The sequence below is a fragment of the Quercus lobata genome, chromosome 4 (assembly GCF_001633185.2).
Source record: "Quercus lobata isolate SW786 chromosome 4, ValleyOak3.0 Primary Assembly, whole genome shotgun sequence".
NCBI classification, from domain to species: Eukaryota; Viridiplantae; Streptophyta; class Magnoliopsida; order Fagales; family Fagaceae; genus Quercus; species Quercus lobata.
The window spans coordinates 91,410,864-91,436,193 of record NC_044907.1 but is presented as its reverse complement, the minus strand read 5'-3'; the positions used below and the strand labels follow the sequence as shown (position 1 = coordinate 91,436,193).

Below are 25,330 nucleotides of genomic sequence, written 5' to 3'. Positions count from 1 at the left end.
AGTGAAAAGTCTCCAATAATTGCCGATACTGCCAAAAGAGTATGGTAGATGAATAGAGAAAAGTCTTCAACAATTCCTGATACCACCAAAATTCAAATGATACTGCAGATTGCAAATGAATAGTGAAAGGTCTGATACGAGCTGCCAGAACTGTCTAATTCACCAAAAGTAATTTGTCTAATAATACCAAAAGTAAAATCCTCTGATTTATTTTGATACAAAAAATGCTGAAAATCTTATATAATTATCTGGTGCAATAATTCAACTGAAATGTTATCCCATACAAGTCTTGAGCATCTTGAAAGTAATCTAGAAGGTGAAGAATCGCTTTGGTCTTCATCTGATATTTGAGTTGCTGCTTCCAACATTTTTCTATTCTCCATTTTTTTCCTTATTCTTCTGAAGCAAACTTAGCATAGTTCATACAATATTGTCACAACCGAGGTCTTTCTGACAACATAATTAATCCTTAAGGTAACAAGAATTCATAATCCCTTTACATGATCCAAGGTAACTTATAATGGACAAAAGAAGAGTAATAATCTTTGGAATCTGGAAAGAACTGAGGGAGAATGATACTGATTTTTCTGAAAGAGAAAGCATCAAACCATGCTTCTTGATAATCATAATAACTGTAAGAGGGAGGTTGGAAGGGTTGAAAAAATTGTCTCATACCCCATTAGAGAAAGCCATTCTATTATTGTAAATTTTGCATTTTGTATGAGGAAGGAGAACTGAAATTCTTTTTCTGGTGCAAGTTTTCAGGGAAAAGAGTAAATGCAAATTCAGGGGAAACATTTTTGAAACTAATTCACAAGGGAAACTGAGATTTTGACTGATTTTGGAGAAGATGAGATTGGCTAAAGCAACAGTGGATGCTGATATGACTTGAGAAAAAGGTTTTATTAGAATTTTGTTGATGAGTTAATTGTCTATTGTTTTTCCCTTATTTAACTGTCTATCTTCAAACTGCCTAGAGGATGAAGAACTTGAAATGTGAGAATCTGATTTTCGTTGAAAGGAAATAGCCACTTTACCATCTGACCTTTGTGATGTATAACAATCATCATCTACATTCTCTTCAATTTTAGGTGCAGGTTCAACCGTTTCAGGTATGGATTGATTTGGAAGTGTATTTTGATTCGATTCAGGTCTCTTAGGAATTTGAACACTATACTTCCTAGCATTTGTTTGTATTAACGCAGTGTAACCTTTTGGGCTTCTATCAAATGCTTGTGGTTCTAATCTAGATTTCATTAATTTACAACAAATCCTATACACTATTGTTAAAGGTTGTGATCCTGTACTCATATTATTATTAATTTTAATATCCAATTCTAATCCACGCAATAAGTGTGGGTCAGACATAGCTAAACAATAATTTGGAAAACAATTAAAATAAATTGGATCTTCATATAAAGATGTTTCAATCATTCCTAATAGAGAGTCATCAAATTTAAGGAGTCTACCATCTCTTAAACATAATGATACGCTTGTATTTAATCCCTGTCTTATTAGTGGCTTAACTGCTACTTGAACTAATCCAATATGAATAAATGAATACTTCCATTGCATATCCATTAATTCCTCATCGAATAATTGCATTGACTCATTCTCATTTTTTAAAGAGAAGGTTCTTTCAAAAGTTTTTATTTTATAGTCTGACTTAATTGAAAATTTTGAAAAAATAGATTGCTTATAAATTTGATTAACAGGTACTGAAGGCATTTTCCAACCTTTTAGATTTTTTCCTATGTTCATCTCCTCATTATTTACTGTATCACTTTGGTTCGACATGTCAGACCCAGAAGAAGAAGAATCAACTAAATCAACAATTTAGAACAAATAAACCCAACACTTACTACTAAGAAGAGAACAAGTGAGCAACAATGAAACAAGAGTGATGAAGATTTGCAGGACAGAATGACTTATACAAGAAAGCAAATTGAAGACTTACTTGAACCTATTTTGAATAATAGATCAAGTGTTGAAACTGATTTCAATTCTTCACGTATTACAAAGGAAAGATTTCTGATGGAAGATGGTACTTGATTCTACTATTGATTTTCTGGATTACAAAAGGGTGTAGAAAGCTTGGAGAAAACTTAAGAGCTATGGCTGATGACTGATGCAATACAACCAAGGGAAGATCCTTATATAGAGTACAAAAGTAAATAGTAATATTACAATAAATTAATTTGATGAACAGTAAATGTGTACAAATATTCCCAAATTAAAGGGTGATGTGGGGCCGTTTACAACTCTGACAATTATTTTGCCTTTCGGTGCTTGTTAATTATTGTGTCTTTCGGTGCTTATTAACACTTTTCAAAAAAAAAAAAATTGTATGACAAATTTCAAGAAAGTTGTTGGTGGTACCCGTTCACAACCATAAAACACATGAGATGAATAAAAGAAAAATACATAAAAATACAAGTTGAAAAAAATGACATCTGAAAAAAGACAAAAAGATTGCTACAGACAAGATGTCTGTTAACACAACACCTTACCTTTTTTACAGCTTCATTTCAATTTTTTTCAATTTTATAGGTACCGTCTTTTTTTTTAACTTTTTTTTTTTCTGACTATTTTTTTGTCTTTTTTTTGACACCTGAACAACCAATTAAGGTTTCCCATAGTACTAAAAACTCAATAATTTCCTGACGGAGCCAAAGCCCAAAAGAGTCAGGTTTCCACTGAAAATTAGAGGGCCGTTTGATAATGTTTTTCTCCTAATGTTGTTTATATTTTTTAGAATATATATAAGTAAAAAAATGTGTAAAAATATATGTAATATTATTTAAAAACTAAAAACATGTGTTTAAATACATATACCAAACGGATCCTAAATGTCTAATACGGACCAAAAATAGAGCTGTCATATGAAATAATTTCACAATAAGATGAGGATTGAGATTGTAAATGAAAATTATTTCACTGTTCGGCTTATTTTTGCTACTATTTATGGGCTTCACTGCACTTTTTGATACTATTTATGGACCCTATTGTACTATTTCAACTAATTTTTACCTTTATCTACAGTACTTTCAGCAATAATTTTTTAATTTCAACAAAATAAACGGTATCCAAACACAATAGACCCACAAAATGAACCACTAAATAGAACATTTTAACTAAAAGCACACTATCTCGTTTGAGAAAATCTCATAAACAAATTTGAGACAAACTTTGACAAACAAGTGTAAATGAGAGGTGCCATGATTAAAGACATAAGATAAATGAAATAGAGGATAGTTACATTCCCAGACCTCAGAAAGGTCTCATAATGAGCTGGGATTAAACATTTATCATCATCTCAACAACAACCTCAACAAAGAAAAAACTCAAACATCTTTTTTTTAAAAGCAACTCAAACCATTAATGTAGAAAATTTTACTTAAAAAAAAAAAAAAAAAAAAAAAAAAAAAAAAAAAAAAAAACATGGCCATCAAAAAAGGGGGTGCAAAAAAATAAGGAGATTACAAAATGTATACAAAGATAATCTTTCACAGGGAAACAAGGATCTCAAATAGAAAATCTACAGTAAAATCGGACAAAAGTAAAAAATGTGTCATTTGGCTATTTTCGCCTAACTATATAGAGTACAAAAGTAAATAGCAATATTACAATAATTCGATGAACAATAAAAGTAAAAAGTAAAATGTGTATAGTAATATTCTCAAATAGTACTCAATAATTTCCTGGTGGAGCCAAAAGTGTCTGATTCGGACACAAATCCATGATATGAAATGATTTCGTGGTTAACTTTTACTTTTTTTTACTTTCTCTTTTGCTTTTTTTCAACTTTTTTTTACTGTTTCTTTTTCTTTTTCACTTTAAAATCTCACTAATGTACCTAATCTCAATCCAGCACAAATTAGAGTCAGTTTAGTTCAATTTTTTGTAACAGTGTTTTTTTTTCTAAGGCATTTTTTAAAATTGAGGTATGATATTAGAGCCGTTTGGTAATGTTATTCTAATAATGCTGTTTAAGTATTGTGAAAATACATGTAGATGAAAAAGTGTTATAAAAATATGTGTTATGTTGTTTAAGATTTTTCTATTTAAAAAAAAAGTATTTCGTAAAAGTTAAAAAATGTTTTTTGAAAATTGTGAGTGTTTGACTAAATTTTATCAAAATTGTAGTTTAAATTATAAATTACCAAAAATAACAATATGTACGTAAAATAGAATTTCTTAGTATTTGCTGATTTCTTAGTATTTGCTGAAACCTTGTTTGCAGGAACAGATGAAGGTGGTAGCCTGAGTGAAGTGACAAGCATCCAAGGACACATGACCAGAGAGATTTGTTGTCACTTCTCTTTAGTAAACACCTAAAGTTCTCTTTAGTTCTCACTCACTCCCAATTTCTCATCAACAACTGTGGCTGCCCATCTCACAAGGTCACTTGAAGTTGCATTGTGATGAAAATGTAGAAGAAAAATGTACTAGATGAAAAATGCACAAGAAAACGCAAGAAAACATAAAGGAAAAATGTACCAGCAAGGTGAGTCTAGCAACATGGTGATTTTATGAGAATGGGTTTTGTTTTGTGGTTAGGTAAAAGGGTAAAATTGGTGGGTTTTTGAAAAAATTGTAAAGGTTATTAAAGAATATGGGAGAAAGTTTCTAACGGTTCCCGATTTGTACTGCGTTTTTGCATTACAGTATTGTACCTCTAAGAGTGTATTTGGATATCGCTTATTTTGCTGAAACTGAAAAATTATTACTGAAAGTACTGTAAATAAAGGTAAAAGTTAGTTGAAATAGTATAGTGGACCCCATGAATAATAGCAAAAATAAGCTGAATAGTGAAATAATTTTCATTTTTTTATCTATACGCAAACTCACACTAAGGGTCTAACATGAAAATGTGTTTTTTCACGTTTTAGGGCCGAAAGTGCAAAATCTAAAATTGCTTGGGATCCAACGTGAAAACATGGCAAAAAAATTACAATTTGGTTTTGTGCTTTTTGGCCCCAAAAAGCTGAACCTAACGGGCACTTAGATGGAGCAATCACTTCTATTAGTATTAACCTTAACATAGAAGAGCCAACCCACAAAACAAACCACTAAAAAGAACATTTTAACTGAAAGCACACTAAAGTTTGCGAAAATCTCATAAACAAATTTGAGACAAACTTGCCAAACTAGTGTAAATAAGAATGTGTTGAGGTACGAATTTTCGGGTCCTAATTTCATTAGCCCACTCCCTAAAAAATCCCCACACAAGTCCCATAAATTGCCTTGAGCCCTCTCACAAATACTACCCACTATATCCTACATATTATCCAACTTGGGTTTTCACAAAAATACTCACCATATTGCTGCCAAAATTGGGCCACAAAATTATGCTAGCTCCACAAAAAAAAAAAAAAATAAATAAATAAAGAAACCCAATATCATTTAACTTGTGGGCAAAATCTGAAAAAAGCCCAACAAAACCACCTCTAAAGCTCGTTACGATACAACACCTCTAAAAGTTCGTTACGACACGGCACCCCTAAAACCCAAATACTAATTTGGTACTATTTTACAAAGCCCAAATACTAATTTGGCACTATTTCATAAAAGCCCAAATGCTATTTTGGCATATATTTACAAAACTCAAATGTCATTTTGACAATTGTTTTACATATACTAAATCCTTCACTCATGGGAAATATAACTACTCATCCCTCAAGAAATACATCTCTTACAAAATTTATAAAAGCCCATGTATATCACTCATGGCAAAACTCTTCATTTTGTAGGGATAACCAAGCCCAAAGAAGCTCAACTACAAAGCCCAGCTGAGCCAGCCCAGCTTATACACAAATCCCAGCAGCTAAAGCTTACATGAGTTAACCAACCAAATTTTAGCACAACTCAACAGCTGGAGCCCATTCCCATCAAGTCCCAACTTGTCCAATTAGATCAGAGGAGGACACATGTCTATTAGGGGGCTAAACCCTTTCTTCACAAGCTGAAATTCCATCATTTTTCATGTGACATAAAGCTGAAAGTGACATGACAGAAAGCTGGGAAGCTTCAGCCAGCTGTCCCTTCTTTCTTTTCCAACCCATCTGGTCAAGAACCAAGAGTAGTCATGACCAGGCCATTAAAGCTCTTGAAACAACTTGAAATCAATTCATTTTCATACTAAAAATGTGTATTCTCTAGTTCATGGACCAAGCACATGAACCTCAAATGGAGAAACTTAGAGAAATGTGGTTTGAAGGGCACCAAGGGGATCCCAGCAGAGTTTCCAACAAGGGCTCCAAGATTGACACTTGGCTTGGGGTGATACAATCTGCCCTAAGGAACTCTGATTCTAGCAACAGCATAACCAAGATCATTAGCCTAATGCATGCTCTAATCCCATCAGCCAAGGCCAATCAACATTCAATGCTAAGTCAGAATCTTAGCTGTTATTACCCAAAACAGCAAGAACCTTCTAAAAGTTGAGCTTACCACTCTTAGCTAAAATCCTAGGAATGATTTTTTAAGGATTTTCTGAAGATTGAGAAAGATTTAGTAGAGATTATTTGCTAATTACCCCCTAAAACTCAACTATAAATGGAAACTCTCCATTAACACTTGGGGGGGGACCAAGATATACTAAGAGACACACTAAGAGAAAGAGGTTCTTCCTTAACCTCTCTGTTTTAGCCTTCCCCAAGCTCTAGCAAAGTTCTAAGGCACTAAGTTTCTTAGCTTCAAGCTTAGAAACTAAATTCCCTAGCTCCTAGATCGCAAACACTCCTCATAGCTCTACTCATAAACACTTATCTACCCCCAGCAGAAAACTCCAGCAGCTTTACTATACACTCTCACTCATTACTCATAATACTCATAAATGACTCTCTCTACTCACTACCTACACTATATCCACGAGCATGCCTTGGCACCATAATGATCTTGCTGCGCTAGCTAAGATCTCTCTCTCCCTTCACCTCACATTAAGTTTTTCTCATTATTTGTTATAATGAAACTCATAATATTCATTTACTCATTTACTATTAAAGGTTATGATGTAACTATCACTGTAGAATTTTTCTCTCATATTATTGTGTTAGAAGACTCTTCTCCGGAGCCAATGGATGATGAGTTTGAAAATGTGGATACTTACCTTAATCTGTGAAATAGCTAACAGCTGGAAGTTTATTCTGTTTGGTCTTACTTACCGGCTGGGGACATTTTACCACTAGGCTATCTTCAGCAGAAACATTTTACCGCTGGGCTATTTTTTGCAGAAACATTTTACTGCTGGGCTATTTCTTACAGTATGTTTTTTAACCATGCTGACGTGTCTGCTGTAGGGATTGTTTATGGGTCATTCTTGTCAGTCTCAATCTAGACCAAAGGCATAAAATACATTGAAGTCTTTGGATCTTCGCCAATATCCTTTGGGCCGTGCATCAAGCCCATCATCAAGTTTCGGTTTAGGCCCCCAACCCAATATAAATCTTAATTGTCGAAAGGAAAACTTTTTCGCCCCCGACAGAATGCCAATAGCATATGAAGATAATCTTCCTAGGAGATTACAAAATTTTTACAAAAATAATCTTCCTAGGGAAACAAGGATCTTAATGAGAAAATCTAAAGTAAAATATGACAAAAAGCAGATAAAATACTTTTGTTCACAACATGCCTAACAAGCATGAATAGTTTACATTTTACAAAAGTATTTCAATAGAAGCAGAATCAAACATCATGATTATTGCTTGTCATCAGAACTTAAATTATGAGGCTGGATGCAATTAAGGAATACCTAACAACAAATAGCATTAACTTGTGTCAATACAAGGGGAAAAAAAACCTACAAGCAAATAGATGACAAAAACGATTAGCAACCACCTTATGTCTCTTTTCTCAAAAACCCTTTCAAAGGATTTTTGTGTGCTTTGTAAATGAAGGGATTTCCTCTATTTATAAAAAGGTAAAAGCCTTGGGCTTAAGAGTTGAGCTGGAATCTGAAAAATCACAATTTTTTTTTTTTGGTGCTTTGTTTTAAGTTTTGGGTGTTTTGACTCTTCTGAATTAATTTTTAGTACTTGTTCTGACTTCAGAGTCCTAATTTACTATCCTAACCGTCTAGATTTGCTTCTTTTTTTTTTTTCCATAATATTTATCATTTTTAGACACTTAATGACTTAAAATAAATTAATTGTTTAAAACTTATGAACTTTCTGATAATCCAATCTCTTTTTTTGAGGATAGATAATCCAATCTCTTAGAATGTCTAAAACGCATAGATCTTTATCATTATTATTACTAGTGTATAATTTCGTGCATTTGCACATGTATAATTAAAAATAATCACAATTATACATTTCAAATAATACATTTTTGTTAGAAGATGTTCAAATTATACATGGTATTAGCTTAAACTTTTTTTTAAACTATGCATTTCTAAAATATATAATTATTTCTCATTATACATATATAATTTAGAATTTAATTGGATTTATCCTATTCGGTTTTTGCACCTAATAAGTCACTTGCCACAAAAATTAAAAAATTAGATAGATACGTGCCACAAAATTGGACTCCAATTTAAAATCTAATTGAATTTGGACTCATCGATTTTTACACTTAATAATTCACTTAACACAAAAATTAAAAATTAGATGGGATATGTGGTGCAAAATTGAGAATCCAAATAAAATATAATTGGATTTTCTTTGAGTTATATATATATAGAAGACAACCCAAAAAATATATATATCTAAATAATTGTGGAGGTCAAAAACAATCTAAAAAGGCCAAAAAGCGCTTAAAGATATATTTCAGCCTGGATATTCGAATAACATAATTTATTTATCTAATGTACGAGATGAAAACTCCACAGTGGAAAACACAAACAACTAATTTTTGAAAGCAAGATTGTATTAATATTATTAGCAACAATCATTACACACTTTTCCTGGTGATGGGATTCGGAGATAAGAAAAAATCTCTCCACTCTTCTTCTTCTTCTTTTTTTTCTTTTTTTGATCCCTTTTTCTCATACCCCTCTTTTCTTATAGGCTTTTTCCTTCCCTTATCCCTCCGGCGGGCTTACCTTTAACTAGATCTTTTCTAGATATTTTTCCTCCTATTGGTTTCCCCCCGTTCTTATCCTGAAATAGAACTTTTGGGGATATCAGTACTGTTCAAGACTTCAAATTGTCTCACATGCATTTAATGTGGCAGGGATTAGGTGGAGAACATCTCATTAATGCGGAGGTGACATTCTTTGTGATGCTTATCCCCTCAGGGAGTTTCCCATGATATGCTTAAGGAGAATGGTACCTCGGATTACGAAAAGGAAACTGGTTTTCCAGGATTACTCCTTTGTATTATCTGAGGTCACCCATGTTTGTTTCCTCAGATGAGAGTTTTAGTGTTGGTAGCATATCCTGAACTCCTCGAGAATCATCCGGGGGGGACACTTTCCTTTATGATTCATAGTAGTGGGCCTAGGCCGTCCTTTTTAGTGCGAGCTTTAAGGCCCTTTGGGCCTTGGCCCAGAATTGAATCTACTCCTCCCACAATAATTATATTACTTCTTTTAATAGATCAATCATAATTAATTAGTAGTAACCACATGTGATTCACCTTAGCTATGCAAATGCATTTTGACTGTTAAAACTTGATATAGTCATATATTTTAATTTGATTGTCCAATTTGGGCACAGTAAACATGGTTTTGAAAAATTAAACTGAAAAAAAATTATGATTTTTCTTATAGTCTAAGATGATTATTTTTTCCTTTGGAGGAAGGTTAAACGAAAGTTGCAAAATATAAGTAGTACTTGAAACTCTAAAATTCATTTAAATATTTTATAATATTACAAGGGAAGATTGAGGTTAGGAATACAAATGAAGATTTGGGATACAAAAGAAGGTTGCAAAGGAAAGTTTGGAAACTGAGGAGAACATGGAGCTGAAATTAAGTGCCCCAATACAAGGTGTCTTATATAGCCTACAAAAGTAAATAATAAAATTGCAATAATACAATGGAAAGTAAAATGAACAACAATATTCACCAATAGTGAAAAGTCTCCAATAAGTTTAACCAAAAAAAAAAAGTCTCCAATAATTGCCGATACTGCCAAAAGAGTACGGTAGATGAATAGAGAAAAGTCTTCAATAATTCCTGATACCACCAAAATTCAAATGATACTGCAGATTGCAAATGAACAGTGAAAGGTCTGATACGAGCTGCCAGAACTGTCTAATTCACCGAAAGTAATTTGTCTAATAATACCAAAAGTAAAATCCTCTAATTTATTCTGATACAAAAAATGCTGAAAATCTTATACACTGATGTGGTGCAATAATTCAACTGAAATGTTATCCCATACAAGCCTTGAGCATCTTGAAAGTAATCTGGAAGAGGAGAATCACTTTGGTCTTCATCTGATATTTGAGTTGCTGCTTCCAACGTTTTTCTGTTCTCCATTTTTTTTCCTTATTCTACTTAAGCAGACTTAGGGTGAGTTTGGTTCAACTTTTTGTAAAAGTGTATAATGAAAAAGTGAAGTTTTCAAAAAGTGCATAATGAAAAAGTGCATTTTTAAAGAGCTGAGTGTTTGGTAAAAACGGTTAAAAAGTGTTGGCTAGCACTTATAAAAGTGGAGGTTTGAGTTATAAATTACCAAAAATGACAAGATATATATATATATATATATATAAGTGAATTTTTTGTTTTAATTATCTCTCTTAATGCAAATTATGGACACAACATTTTTACAAAAATTTCACAATAAAGTCCATATGACAAGTTGTTAATGGTAGATAAGAAAAATAATAATGTCATTAGTAGGTTCAAATGAGAACCAATAACAAATTACTGTGTAAAATTTATTATTAGAAGTGTTACGTTTACAACATTTTTCGCAATATTTTCACAATAAAATTTATGTGGAAAGTTGTTACTGGTTCTAATTTGAACCCACAACTGAAATTATTTTTTTACTAACCAATATTAACTAATAACAATCTGTTACTTGAAATTTATTGTGAAAATATTATGAAAATATTATAGTAACATTCTTCAATTTGGATTTTTTATTTTTTATATTATTTTTTCTTTTTCCATTTCACGCTCAACCATACGTTTAGTTTTATTTCTTTTTCTTTTTTTTTTCTTTTTTTTCTCCTCCACACGTTCTCCACTATCTCTACCCCTCTTTTTAACTCTCCTTTTCTCCCTCATTCATCAGAACATTCCAAGAGCTCCTTCTTTCTCCACCTCCGTCTCTCTTCTTCTTCTTCTTCTTTTTCTTTTTTTTTCTTTTTTTTAACTTGATTCCAAAACTCTCTCTTATAAGAAAATTTTCTTTTTCTCCCTCATTCAAGAACATTCCAAGGAACTCTCATCTTCGTGCTATTGCTCATCTTCGTCCCCAACCCAGTCCAGATGGGTCAGCAGGCTTCTGTCCTTTTTTTTTTTTTTTTTTTTTTTTGGCTTTTATTGTTATGATTTGATTAATTTTAAAACTGTGTTTTCGAGTTTGTATTCTGGTAATCTGATTATGTTTGAGTTTAGAGATGTTTGAGAGAAAGATTGTTTATTGTTATGATTTATAGTGTTTGTTCTGTGTTTGTTTATGGGTATTTCTGAAATTTCATCATTAGCAACGGTAACCATGAAAACGCGCGTTTTCATTTATGGACCCTCAGAGGTCCATAAAATTTTCACGTTTTGTCCACGTTTTTGGCCTGTGCCCAAAATGCAACTTTTTGATAAAAGTTGCGTTTTGGCTTAACCAAACGCAATTTTATATCTAACTTTTTTCAAAAAGCGCTTTTAGGCTCAAAATGTGAAAACAAACGGGCACTTAGCATAGTTCATACTTTATGTACAACAAACTGATGTCTTTCTCGCAACATACTTAAGGTAACTTATAATGGACAAGGAAGAGTAATAATCTTTGGAATTTGGTGAGAACTGAGGGAGAACTGAAATGTTATCCCATTAGAGAAAGCCATTCTATTATTGTAAATTTTGCATTTTGTATGAGTAAGGAGAACTGAAATTCTTTTTCTGGTGCAAGTTTTCTGGGAAAAGTAAATGCCAATTCAAGGGAAACATTTTTGAAACTAATTCCCAAGGGAAACTGAGATTTTGACTGATTTTGGAGAGGATGAGATTGGCTAAGCAAAAGTGGATGCTGAGTTAGCTGTCTATCGTTATTCCATTATTTAACTGTCTATCTTCTAAGTTCTAACTGCCTAGAGGATGAAGAACTTGAAATGTGAGAATCTGATTTTCGTTGAAAGGAAATAGCCACTGTCCCATCTGACCTTTGTGATATATAAAAATCATCATCTACATTCTCTTCAATTTTACAAGTACCGCTTAGTATCTTTTTTTTTAACTTTTTTTTTCTGACTTTTGTTTGTCTTTTTTTTTTTTGCACCTTAACAACCAGTTAAGGTTTCCCATAGTAAAAACTCCTCAATAATTTCCTGATGGAGCCAAAAGAGTCAGATTCCCACTGAAAATTAGATGTCTGATACGGACCAAAAATAAAGCTCTCATATGAAATGATTTCACAATAAGATGAACAGATTGATTTTTGCATTTTTTTTTTTTTTTTTTACCGCTTACAACAATAGACCCAACAAAATGAACCACTAAATAGAACATTATAACTGAAAGCACACTATCTCGTTTGAGAAAATCTCAAAAACAAATTTGAGACTAACTTTGACAAACAAGTGTAAATAAGAGGAGCCATGATTAAGGACATAAGATAAATGAAATAGAGGATCAGGTACATGTGGATAGTTACATTCCCAGACCTCGAAAGGTCTCATAATGAGCTGGGATTAAACATTTATCATCATCTCAACAACAACCTCAACAAAGAAAAAACTCTAAACATCTTTTTCTTTTTAAAGCAACTCAAACCATCTATGTAGAAAATTTTACTTAAAAAAAAAAAAAAAAAAAACCATGGTCATCAAAAGATGGGGTGCAAAAGAACAAGGAGATTACAAAATGTATACAAAGATAATCTTTCCTAGGGAAAGAAGGATCTCAAATATAAAACCTACAGTAAAATCGGACAAAAGGAAAATAAAATACTTTTCCTCATAACATGCCAAGCAAAGCGTGAATAGTTTACATTTTTCAACGAGTGCTCATACAATAGTATTTTAAACACAAGCAAAATCAAAACATCATGATTATTGCTTGTCATCGTCAGAAATTAAATTATGAGGCAAAATACATTTAAGGAATACCTAACAAGTAGCAGCATTAACTCATGCGTTAATACAAGGGGAAAAAAACCTAAAAACAAATAGATGACAAATCATAACGGACTAAACTTCTTGCGATTGTTACAATGACTTAAATGTTGATAGATGTTGGAACCTAGTTACAATGGAAATAAATTCAATAAAATCATGGAAGAGGTAAAGTTTTATAACCGTGATATATAACACCCCTCTCACATTGGGATGAATGTTAAGTTCTTCCCATGTAAGAGGTATGTCACATATTATGGTTATGCATGATACCACCTCAAGAAGATTCCGTTTGGTAGAGTTGTTAAACAACTTATTTTCAGTTTTTAAACAATATTATACACATTTCCATACACTTTTTCACCCACACGTATTCCAAAACTACAAACAATATTACTCAAACTTCTCTACCAAACAAGCCCTATCTTGGGTAACAATAGTATACAACATCCCTCTCACATTGATTTGAACCTCACGAACACGAGATCAAACTCTGTGTGAAAGAAATGTTGTAGCAACCAGTACAAAAAAAAACCATCTCATTCAAGAGAAGGGGTTACCGGGTCTTATTGAATTTATAGTCTATTACAATATATATGAACAGAAGGTGTAGCAAGAAAACCAAAAAAATGTGTTTTCAGTTGCAAAAAACTTCAAGAAAAAAAATCACAAGAACCAATATATGCTGCCAACAACCACTTCATTCTATCAAAAATTCACTACAATAATCTCACAAATGCATCAAGGAACAAGCATGTTCCAAAATGCTACATCATTATAATGACTTAAATGGAGTAAGGCCTTGGGAACCTTGTGAAAAACCTATGATGGATGCATAACATCTCTCTCACATGGGAGCATCCCATGTAAGAGGTGTGACTATATGTATCATGGTTGCTTCTACAATGGAGATTTGGGCTATTTGGATTTCCAGTTTCTATCACCCATAACTCAAGATACGAGTCCCATGGCTAAATGGTTTATTTAGGGATGTTTTCAGATTTTGTTTCCATCACTGAGTGATAAATTATGGAAATTGAAAACACACTTTAGGTATTTTAAAGTTATGGAAACAGAGTTATGATGACATTTTTGTAAATACACAATTTTTGAAAATCCAGCCACAATTTTTGACTTTTTGAGTCTTTTTTTTAGAAACAAAGTCAAAACTGAGTGATGAATGGTGGCAATTGGTGAAATTGGGATATTTTCAATGATGAGTGATAAGTGATGATGATGAAAAAAAAAAAAACCAAATATTGATGTGAACCTCACAAGCATGAGATCCAAAAATAAACTCAAAAAGTCAAAAGTTGCGGCTGGAATTTCAAAAGTTGTGTTTGTACATACAAAAAACCTCCTCACAAGCATGAGATCCAACCTCATGTGAAATAAGTGTTGCAGCAACCATTACAAAATAACTAATCATTTTTTCTTCACTATTCACAATTTATCACATCAAAGTTGTAGCAAAGCTGTGACACAAAAGGTCATACTAGAATTCTTCTTACAGAAGAAGGATTGTAGAGACAATTATCGTGCCACAACTTTTACCACAACTCTGTTGTGGTCAACTGTGAGTGGTGGAGAAGTAAAAATGATTACCACTCCGTATCAGAATAGTGACAACAAAGAATTGTTACCAAAGATACGATCATATAAACAATTAAGCTTTCCACCAAATCTTATTGAATTAATTGGCTATCACGATAAATTCCAACAAAAAATGTCTTAAAAAAGACATGCTAAAGGTATACTCGGTGGAAACTAACTACAAATTCAGATGCAAAAAAACTCAAAAGATATCACTACAACAATCAACATGCATTGCCAACAGCCATATCATTCAATCAGCACAAGACAGAAAAGAAGCCACTTACACTAGCCAGGTTACAAGCAAGCAACACCACTCTGTTATACATGGACCAAACAACACATAACAACATGTGCACATGACATCACGATGTCTCAATAGACTAGCATTCTATAACTCACATTCATGCATCAAGGTATTAAGAAGTCTGTTCCCAAATGCCACATACCATTTGCACTCAAAAGTATTGTAATAGATCTTCATCATAAATCATGTCCACAAATTCAGCAATAATATATTTAAGCAAAAAGATAATAACAATAAACTTATGTTGGAACATCGGAAAGCATGAGCCTTTTTGGAAAAAAGCAAATGCAAAATTCTCAGCTCCAGTTTCACTATTGGCAACGTACAGCACCGAAAACACTATCAAAAAAGTGCATCAGAGACTCTAATTTGTTGCCTTCCACGTTACTAAACACATAACACGATCTTATAGTTTTCAACCAAGCAAACAAATAAACCATAACAATATCAAAACTATAGGTACAAAAAACTAATATACAAACCTCATTAAAAAAAAGGCTTATAAAGCAACATAGAGAAGTGCCTAAGGCCTCAGAAAAGGCGAAAGTTTAATACATCAAAGATAATGTATCTCAGATGGTACGGACAATTTGAATCATCACAGGCCACTATCAGAAAAGAATTATATAAGATATCAACACAGCAGTAAAAGCCAGATGATGAAGAGATCACATTTAGCACACAATTTCAATATAAACAATATGTTTATAGTCCATTAGCCACTCACTAGGCCTATTTTTATGTACAGCATTTTAAAGCAGGACTTTTTTGGGGTACAGCTTACTTTAAACAACTTATTTTTTAAGAAAGATAAATGGGTAAATTTAAGAGCATACACTAAAGATTAAAGAATTTTATTTCTTGCCAAGCATTCTCAGCCTAAACAAAATTCTACTAAATCTAATTAAAGAACGATATAGCATGAAGGTTAATAACAATATTACAAAACAAGTATAATTCCTTTAAACCACACGCTCAGATTACATCTTCCACACCTCAAAAAAACAAGAATGAGAAGATGAGAGGCAAAGAAATTTAAAAAGCACAACTTCTATTTGCAGTTGCCTTTTACTTGAGTTTTCAGGAGAAGCTCGCCTAGCTATATAACAAAATAAGGTGGAACTCAAAATTGAAATTGACCCAATCTAGGAAAAACAAAAAAACTAATAACTACTTAAATTCAATTTGAATTCTACCATCAGTAGATCAATGGACATGACACTAAAACCACAAAATTAACTGAATCACATGTTAAGCATTAATAAATCAACGTGTATAACTACTACCCCATTGTTAAGCATGAATAAATCAACATACATAACAACCTTACCAAGCCATTAGTCATATTTTAGTATATTAATCTACTAAAACTCATACAATAGAAGTGATATGATGTGAAACATGTTACATGCAACATCACCTCACATGGATAGAGGACATTTGTGAGGTCCAACCCATGTGGGAAAATATTGCAAGTAATATATTAAACAAAATAACAAATCCATATAATGAGTAATGGTATTTATTTGTGAAAATGAGTATCTACTTAACATCACTTTTTATGCACATGTACAGCTTTTTATACAACAAAAATGCTAGAACCACAACAAAAGATACAATTTTTTGGCACAGCTTGTGGCAAAGTTGTGGCTTTAGTTGTAGTCCAAGCATTATTATTTAAGTCTAATTTCCAAAAGGAAGGGTGTATGAGTGAGAGTGAATTTTTTTGACAAACGAATTTTAGGACCATGATTGTCACACATCAAGAATCTCCACATTCCATACATACCATGTGCAAAATGACTCACATTTTAAACACGGTCTGTGTAAGTTTACCTTAAACTTCAACAACTACGCAGGTGAACTTTCAATAAAAAGTACATCCATAAAACTCTACATAACTACAATTCATATGTAAGTAGAACATTACCTCAAACTAATTACATAAAATTATTTCTACAAACTAAAGTGTGGTGTAGTTTTAGTTTTAACAATTGGGTAACAATCCTATTCATGATTGAGCTAATACTTGACACTTTATCAATAGAAACAGATCATATTAATAAATGTAGGAACATCTGAATGCAAAAGCCTTACAGAAAACATGAAGCAATTGCCAGAATCTCAGCTCCCAGATCACTGTCGGCAACGTACAGCGCTAAAAACGCTATCAAGAAAGCGCATCAGAGACTCTAATTTGTTGCCTTTTTTTCACATAATCTCTTACATAACATCAAATACACCCAAAACAAAAAATACCCATCAAGGAAAACTCAAAGAAAATTCAATAAAAACACTAATTAGCAATGTATATGAAATAAAAGGCTCAGCAATGATTTATAGTAACATCAACAAGCCTCATAGAGCTTTCATAGTTTGATGGTATAAAATTAAGTCTTCATAGCCTATATTGCAACATAATATATAAAATAAAACGAAACCCAGAATTCAAAAGCTGTGAAAAATGGAAAAAAAAAAAAAAAATTTATCCGAGGCCTCAGAATTGAAAAAGTTGTATACATCAAAGAGGGTATCTCAGATGGTACGGACAATATTGGTGCTTCACAGGCCACACACTATACGATATTTACAATGAACACAAACACAGAGAGAGAGAGAGAGAGAGAGAGAGAGAGAGAGAGAGAGAGAGAAGCCGAATGAAAATTTTGAGGTTTTGGGTGAGGGTTGTCGAAGAGGTTTTGGTCTTAGAGGGGTTTATATAGTAGAGTGGTGATGCAGATGAAACCCTAATCTTACTCGTGATTTGAATTTACCAAACTACCCTCAAAGTTGAAATCATTATTATTATTATTTAAAAAAAAAAATTGCATTGATATGCCCTTAATATTTATATGGTTGCAGTGAGACCATTCTAGGGTTCAATATTTGCAGCATCACTTTCACATGGTGTGGATCGAAAATACATCAATGTAGATCCACATAATATGAGAAGGAGGATGTATATGTATAGACATTATTTTTTTTCATATCGCGTGAATCTTACATTATAAGTTCTTATGTAGGATTTGCTTTCAAAAGAAAAAAGTTCTTATGTAGGACTTAAATACTTATTTCTTACTAGCTTGTAATTTATATATACGCATAGTTGTATTTAAAAATAAATACAATTTTTTATCATAAAATTATACATAACTAATTGAATTATTAAAAAATAAATGTAATTAGATGCATATTAACATGTTTGCCTAAGTTTAATATTACTTATGATTATTTTTATTCTAATTATTAATTCTTGATTTGACCTATAAAAAAATGTCCATTCTTGATAGTTTTGTTTTAGATTTAAAAAAAAAAAAAATTTATTTTTAACTTAATTTTGTTCTTGTTAAGTAATAAATTTATTTTCCGGATGGGTTACATGCTAGGTTCTTTCAAAGGTTTTGGCTCATAGTTGGGGACTCAGTGATGAAAGAGGTCGAAAAAGTTTTCTTAGATAGGAAAGCTCCCGAGTATCTCAATAACACTCATATTGTTCTCATTCCCAAGATTCAAGGCCTAGAAACTATTGGGAACTACCGACCAATCAGCTTATGTAATTCAGTTTACAAAATCATCACCAAGATTTTAGTTTCCAGGATCAGACCTCACTTGGACAAGCTTGTCTCCCCTTACCAAACTGCTTTCGTTCCAGGCAGGAGAGGTGTTGATAATGCAATCATTATCCAAGAATTAATTCACACCATTGGCAAAACCAAAGGTAGTAAAGGGACCATGGCCATCAAGATTGATCTAGAAAAAGCCTATGACAGAATTGAATGGAGCTTTATCAGAGAAATGCTCACTTTATTTAATTTCTCGGAGAACCTCATTAAGCTTATCATGAGCTGTGTTTCCTCAATGTCCACTTCCCTTCTCTTGAATGGTGGCAGTCTCGAACCTTTCCTACCCTCAAGAGGTATTAGGCAAGGCGACCCCCTCTCTCCCTACCTTTTCATATTGTGCATGGAGTTTCTAGGCCACCTAATTGAGGAAAAATGTGCTGCTAAGTTATGGACCCCTGTTAAAGCTTCCCGAAGTGGTCTGGCTTTCTCCCATCTCTTCTTTGCAGATGATTTGGTTCTTTTTGCCAGTGCAACTCCAGAAAACTGTACTATTATCAGTTCTGTGCTCCAAGAATTTTGTATTAAATCTGGGCAAAAAGTTAGTGAAGCAAAGTGCCGTGTTTTCTTTTCTCCCAATGTTGACATGGATCAAAGAGATGCTTTATCTAGCTTGTTGGGCTTCAGTGCAACCACCAATCTCGGCAAATATTTGGGGTTTCCTTTAAAGCATCCAGGGAGACAAAGGCATGATTTTGGAGCCATTTTGGACAGGATTAAAAAGTAGCTTGCTGGTTGGAAGGCCAACATGCTCTTTATGGCAGGAAGAATGGTTCTTATTCAAGCTTCAACTTCAGCTATCCCGAGCTATGTTCTACAAAGTAATTTGTTACCCAACAAAATTCTTAGCGAGATAGACAGAGTCAATAGAAATTTCCTGTGGGGGTCTTCAGAACACAAAAAGAAAATGCATTGGGTTAACTGGAACACAGTAACTAAGGCCAAAGAGTTAGGTGGTTTGGGGCTTCAATCTGCAAGAGGGAGAAACACGGCTCTCCTAGCTAAACTCAACTGGAGATTTCATATTGAGAAGGAAGCGCAATGGGCCAAAGTTCTTAGATTCAAGTATGGCTCTAGGCAGCAGATAAATTCTAGAAATGAGTCAAGGCTTCCTAGCTCCTCTACTTGGAAGGGGTTGAAAAAAGGGGAAGCTATCTTCAAAAGAAGGGTTAAATGGGTGCCAGGCTATGAGAGTAATATCAATTTTTGGGAGGATTGTTGGCTTAATAGCGGTACCATCAGATCTAACATTCAAGGCCCCCTCCCTCAAGGTTCGGCCAGTCTTACTTTAAAGGATCTTCGTGCTTCTTATGGGTGGAATTGGGCTGCCATCCCTTTTGACATTCCCCCAGAAATTAAAGCTGACATTCAAGCGGTTCCTATGCCGATAGTTGCTAGAAGTAGTGATAAACTGGCATGGAAGTTCTTTGCTAAAGGAAGTTTTGATATGAAGAGTGCTTATCTGCTTGCCACAGATCAAATGGAAGCTGACTCCTTCTCGGGTTCTTGGATTTGGAATCTCAAGGCCTTGCCTAGAATCCAAATGTTCATTTGGAGGTGTATGCACAACAACATTGGTGTTAAGGAGTGCTTAGCAAAAAGAGGTATCTCTTTAGACATTTCATGTCCCTTATGCTTAGAGCAACCTGAATCTATCTCCCATGCCCTTCGTGACTGTCGCCTTGTGAAACCGGTGTGGCAACAGCTGGGGTCTCATAGCTGCAATCCTAATTTCTTCTCTCAAGATTTAAATCTTTGGCTGTCTTCTAACTATAAGTCTTCTCACCTTGTCAAAGGAATTCCCTAGCACTCCCTTTTCTCTTTTGCCATATGGTCTCTATGGAAGCAGAGGAATCAAGCTGTCTTCAATAACAAAAAAGTCAACCCAAATATCTCCATTCTGATTCTTAGACAAGCAATGGAATTTGTTCATTGTGTTATCTAGCCAAGATGCAGTAGTCGAATGATTATCAGACAAATCAAATGGGAAAAGCCAAACACGGGATGGGTCAAGCTCAATACCGATGGGTCTGCGGATATTACAGCAGGGACTGCTGGAGGAGGAGGGTTAATTAGAGATGATCGAGGCAGCTGGATCATGGGTTTCACTAGAAAAATTGGTAAAACGGACAGCTTCCTAGCTGAAACTTGGGCTTTGCATGATGGTCTCCTCCTGTGTAATCTGCTTAATCTTAATGCTGTCATGGTTGAACTTGATGCCAAAGCTCTGGTCGATGCTCTTCAGAATCCTTCTTATGCTAATACTATAGTCTCCTCGCTTTTTGATGATTGCAGACATCTAGTTGCTTAGATTCCTCATCTTTGTATTAAGCATATCTATCGTGAAGCTAATAGATGTGCTGATCACTTAGCTTATTTAGGTAGCTGTCAAGCAGTTGATTTCATTTCTTATTCTTGTCCGCCTGTGGACTTGCTGCCTCTTGTTGCGGTTGATTGCCAGGGGATGGTTGTAAATAGGCGTTGTCCTGATCCTTTGTTTTCTCGTTAGTCTTTTAATGAAATTCCTTTCGATAAAAAAAAAAAAAAAAAGAGATCATGATTAAATTTTTCATTGAAATTTTATATTGAACTCTTTGTATATTTTTTTACTAGATTAACTCACTTGGTACAAAAAATTTAAAAATTAGATGAGACACGTGGCAAAAATAGACTCCAATTGAAAACTTTATTGTATTTTCTCTTAGCTTTGACTTTATATATGATTTGATATATATATGATTAGTCCTACATTGGGAGGGAGATGATGCGTGTGTTAGATTTGGGAGTTAATTATTGGATTCTAATATTCTTATTATTATTTATTTTTTGATGGGAAGGTTGAAATATATTAGCTGAAATTGGAGTACAACAAGGTTAAGAGAATGTATACAGCATTATAGACCATCAGGGTGGATGAGGTGTCTCACCGTTGGAGGAGACACTCCTTTCCATACCTTATATGTCTCATTACATCTAGCAAAGTGAGCAAGCTCATGCGCAACCATGTTATATTCCCTTTTTAGATATCTGAAGTTCCAGCTTCTAAAAGACTCGAGGAGATTGATGATTCCCTGGATAAGGTGGCCTATTTCCCCATGGACTTCTTTTGACAGGATTCTAATATTAATTCTGATTGTTTGGATTAACAAATTTCATATAAGATTATTGGGACCCAATGAGATAGGATAGTCTATACCGAAATAGACAAATTTGGATAGTCTATACCGAAATAGACAAATTCATACCCTACAAGTTTCTAAGGCTTGCTTTGGTGGAATGTTAATGCCTTTGCCCCCACTTTTGCTTGCTCTCTCATCCGTCCCAAGTCCCACCTTTGCCTATATTTATACTTCTATTCACTTCATCGGTTACTCGATGAGTCCACTAGCATCTAGATTAGTATATGCAATTGAAAGGTATGCCACTAAACAGGGGAGCTTATTATAAATGCTACGAATGTTACAACATGCTTTAGATTTGTTGGAGTTGATTTCTAATTGAGTTAGTTCTAGCAAATATTTGGTTGATTATGTTTGAACTGAACAAGATAAAATCCTCATATGCGATCCTCGGCCCCCGCGTGGGGGGGGGGGGGAGGTGGGGAGTTATATTTTTATGAAGTTTATAATTCGTTATAAAAATGTCTTGAGATTCAAGCAATTTTCAATGATATAATTGGCAAATACGTCCCTCCTCGTGTTAACATACTTTATTTTTTAGGCAAAATTACACTTGTTTTTTTAGTACAGGATAAGATCACATCTAATTTTTATTTAGATGTAAGACATGTGTCATTTAAAAATCAAATAACTGCCACGATTATTAAGGCTTTTGCCTCTGTATAATATACTTTAGATTTTTAAGCATCTAAATTAAAATTTTAAATTTTGTATGTAGTCATTTGTTTATTGGGATATCTATAAATTTCAATAAAGTCCGAATTTGATAAAGATATTGTGTAAGCTTCAAGAAATCATAAATTGAACATAAATATGGTTTTGCTTTGTTTCCATGGCACTGTTTTTATGTTAGCACAAATCTCAATAATCTCAATTCTCACATCCCCCCACATTGAGAAGAAGGTGAAGAAAGAGTAGATGAGGGAGATTTCAGGTTTCTTGAAGAGATGTGGCCACGATTGGAGAGAATCTGAGAGTTGGTGAGTGTGGTAGCAGGGTTATCATACCTAAGGGCTAGGGAAGTCCTGTAACCCAAAGGAGGGGGCACACTAGAGGCCATATTCCACCCTAGCAATTCCAACGTACATTCAACATCTTAATGCCCTCTCCTTACTATAAGCATGCGTTACTAAGCTCAGCACTCATAAAACATTGCAGCAAATTATAAATAAAACAATTTACTTGTATTTTGTCAGCGTGGGATAATGAGGGATATGTCTTGTTATTTTAAGTGTTCAATACTTCGCTTACCTTTTTCTTTGTCCATATCTTGAAAGTCACCATGGTTTGCAAGTGACAAATTCGTGCATGTGTTGGCGGAAAATTAAACAAAAACTGATCCTTCGAATCACCTGGCCTGATAATTATTATAAGATACTGCCCCAAAACTCACACAGCCCAAAATAGATATTCACTGAGTCTATTAATTATGTTGGCCCGAGATAGCCAAGTGACTATTTTTTGTATTTAGGATTTTAGGATTTTTCAAGTTGTTATCAATTGCATTTATCTTCCAACTTGCAAGTTATAGAATTACCTTTACATTGGATTGGTTGAAGATCAATAGCGCAAAGAGTTGGTCTAAGGCTACAACAAAATATCACTACATTTTCACAACATCTAAAATATAGGTCCGGCTTTAGGTTTAGGTCACTTAGGCCATGACCTAGGATCCGAGAAAAGCCCCCAAAAGGGGTAATACATATTTTTTTTTTTAAAAAAAGGATGAGGTGTACTTTTTTTTCCTCTACTTTTAAGAAGGTTTGAAAATTTTAGAACTGTTCTTCCCTTTTCAGTACAAGTAGCTACAAGACTTGCTATAACTTTTTACTATCGTGTGATGGTTATTGCCTTTGTTCAATATACTTTAGATTTTTAAGTATCGAAGTTAATATTTTAAAATTTGTGTGTTCTCCTCTGCTTAATTGAACTGATATTGGTATGTATATATATATACACACACCTATTATTTGTATATTTATAAATGCAAAACAATAACTCTTTACTTTATAAATATAATTTAATTTGTTTAGGCAATATTCTTTCATCACCAAATAATTTTTGCTAATTACCACTTGGTCCATAATATTATGTTAAGACGGTATCTAATGTTTCAAATGCGTCTATTTAGTTCCCCAATATTTTTGATATTGTGATAAAATAATTCTTCGAATAGAAAAAACTAACATAACTAACATTAATATTAAAATTCTATTTTTTATACCGCCTCAACTACCAATTCCATTCCAGTTTAACATTTTTTTTTTTTTTTTCATTTTACATCTTTCTAAAATACAAATTTTTACCATGTTTGAGAAAATAATAATTAGAAAAAGGTAAACACAGGTTGATACATGTCATTGAAGAAAGTTATTAAAAAAAAAAAAACACACACACACAAAAACACAAAAACAAAACAGAAATTCAACGAATTTTTAGTTTTTTTATACCAAAATTGATTATAAGAAAAGAAGAAGATAAAGGTAATTAAAAGAAAAAGGGAAAACAATTTTTTTTTTTTTTTAAAGTAAAAACAATTTGATAATTTTTTTTTTTTTTAAATTTACCATGTTTGAGAAAATAATAATTAAAAGAAGTAAACCCAGATTGATGCATGTCATTGGAAAAAGTTAAAATAAAAAACAACAACAAATTTTAAATTTTTTACCAAAATCGATTTAAAAAAAGTAGATAAAGGTAATTAAAAAGTTTATTAAAAGAAAATGGCAAAACAATTTTATTTTTAAAAAAAAGTAAAAACAGAGTGATTAAAAATAATAAAAAATAAATTTTTTTTTACCGTGTTTGAGAAGAGAATAATTAAAAAAAGTAAACACAGATTAATACACATCATTGGAAAACGTTAAAAAAAAAAAACAATGAATTTTTAGTTTATTTACCAAGATTGATTAAAAGAAAAGTAGATAAAGGTAATTATAAAAAGTGGTTGTTTGTATGGGGAAGAACCTAGGGTAGCATGCTAGGAAGGGCTGTGTTGAGTTGTATTTGTGAGATGTCCAATCATCGATTTCAACAAAGTTAGATTGCTACCCAACCATGGTGGTTAGGGGAGGTCCTTTAACCCAAGGATTAGGGGGGCATGCTAGAAATAACAAACCAACACTTCACCAAATCCACCTAGCAATTCCAACATACATTCAACTATTTTAATGCCCCATTGAGTTATAAGCTTACGTTACTAAGCTCGGCACTTGTAAAGCCTATCGGAACAAATTATAAATAAAAAAATTTGCTTGTATTTTGTCAGTGTGGGATAATTGAAGGATATGTATTGTTATTTCAAGCGTTCAGTAATTCTATTATCTTTTTCTTCTTCTTTATCTCGAAAGTCATCCTTGGTTTCCAAGTGACAAACTTTTAGCTGTAACAGAATTTTAAGCTTT

General features: G+C 33.1%; 5 non-coding genes across 5 annotated transcripts; all 5 read right to left on the bottom strand.

Moving 5' to 3' along the window:
- Window positions 1-3,220: 3,220 nt before the first annotated feature.
- LOC115988201 lies at window positions 3,221-3,325 on the bottom strand. The gene has a single exon (XR_004091376.1). It is a non-coding gene; the product is annotated as a small nucleolar RNA snoR69Y (small nucleolar RNA).
- A 9,411-nt stretch (window positions 3,326-12,736) lies between these two features.
- LOC115988199 lies at window positions 12,737-12,832 on the bottom strand. The gene has a single exon (XR_004091374.1). It is a non-coding gene; the product is annotated as a small nucleolar RNA snoR69Y (small nucleolar RNA).
- A 2,821-nt stretch (window positions 12,833-15,653) lies between these two features.
- LOC115988218 lies at window positions 15,654-15,734 on the bottom strand. Its single transcript, XR_004091393.1, has one exon. It is a non-coding gene; the product is annotated as a small nucleolar RNA snoR117 (small nucleolar RNA).
- Window positions 15,735-17,449: 1,715 nt separating this feature from the next.
- Window positions 17,450-17,534, bottom strand: LOC115988214. Its single transcript, XR_004091389.1, has one exon. It is a non-coding gene; the product is annotated as a small nucleolar RNA snoR116 (small nucleolar RNA).
- Window positions 17,535-17,619: 85 nt separating this feature from the next.
- On the bottom strand, window positions 17,620-17,698 carry LOC115988221. The gene has a single exon (XR_004091396.1). It is a non-coding gene; the product is annotated as a small nucleolar RNA snoR117 (small nucleolar RNA).
- Window positions 17,699-25,330: the final 7,632 nt, after the last annotated feature.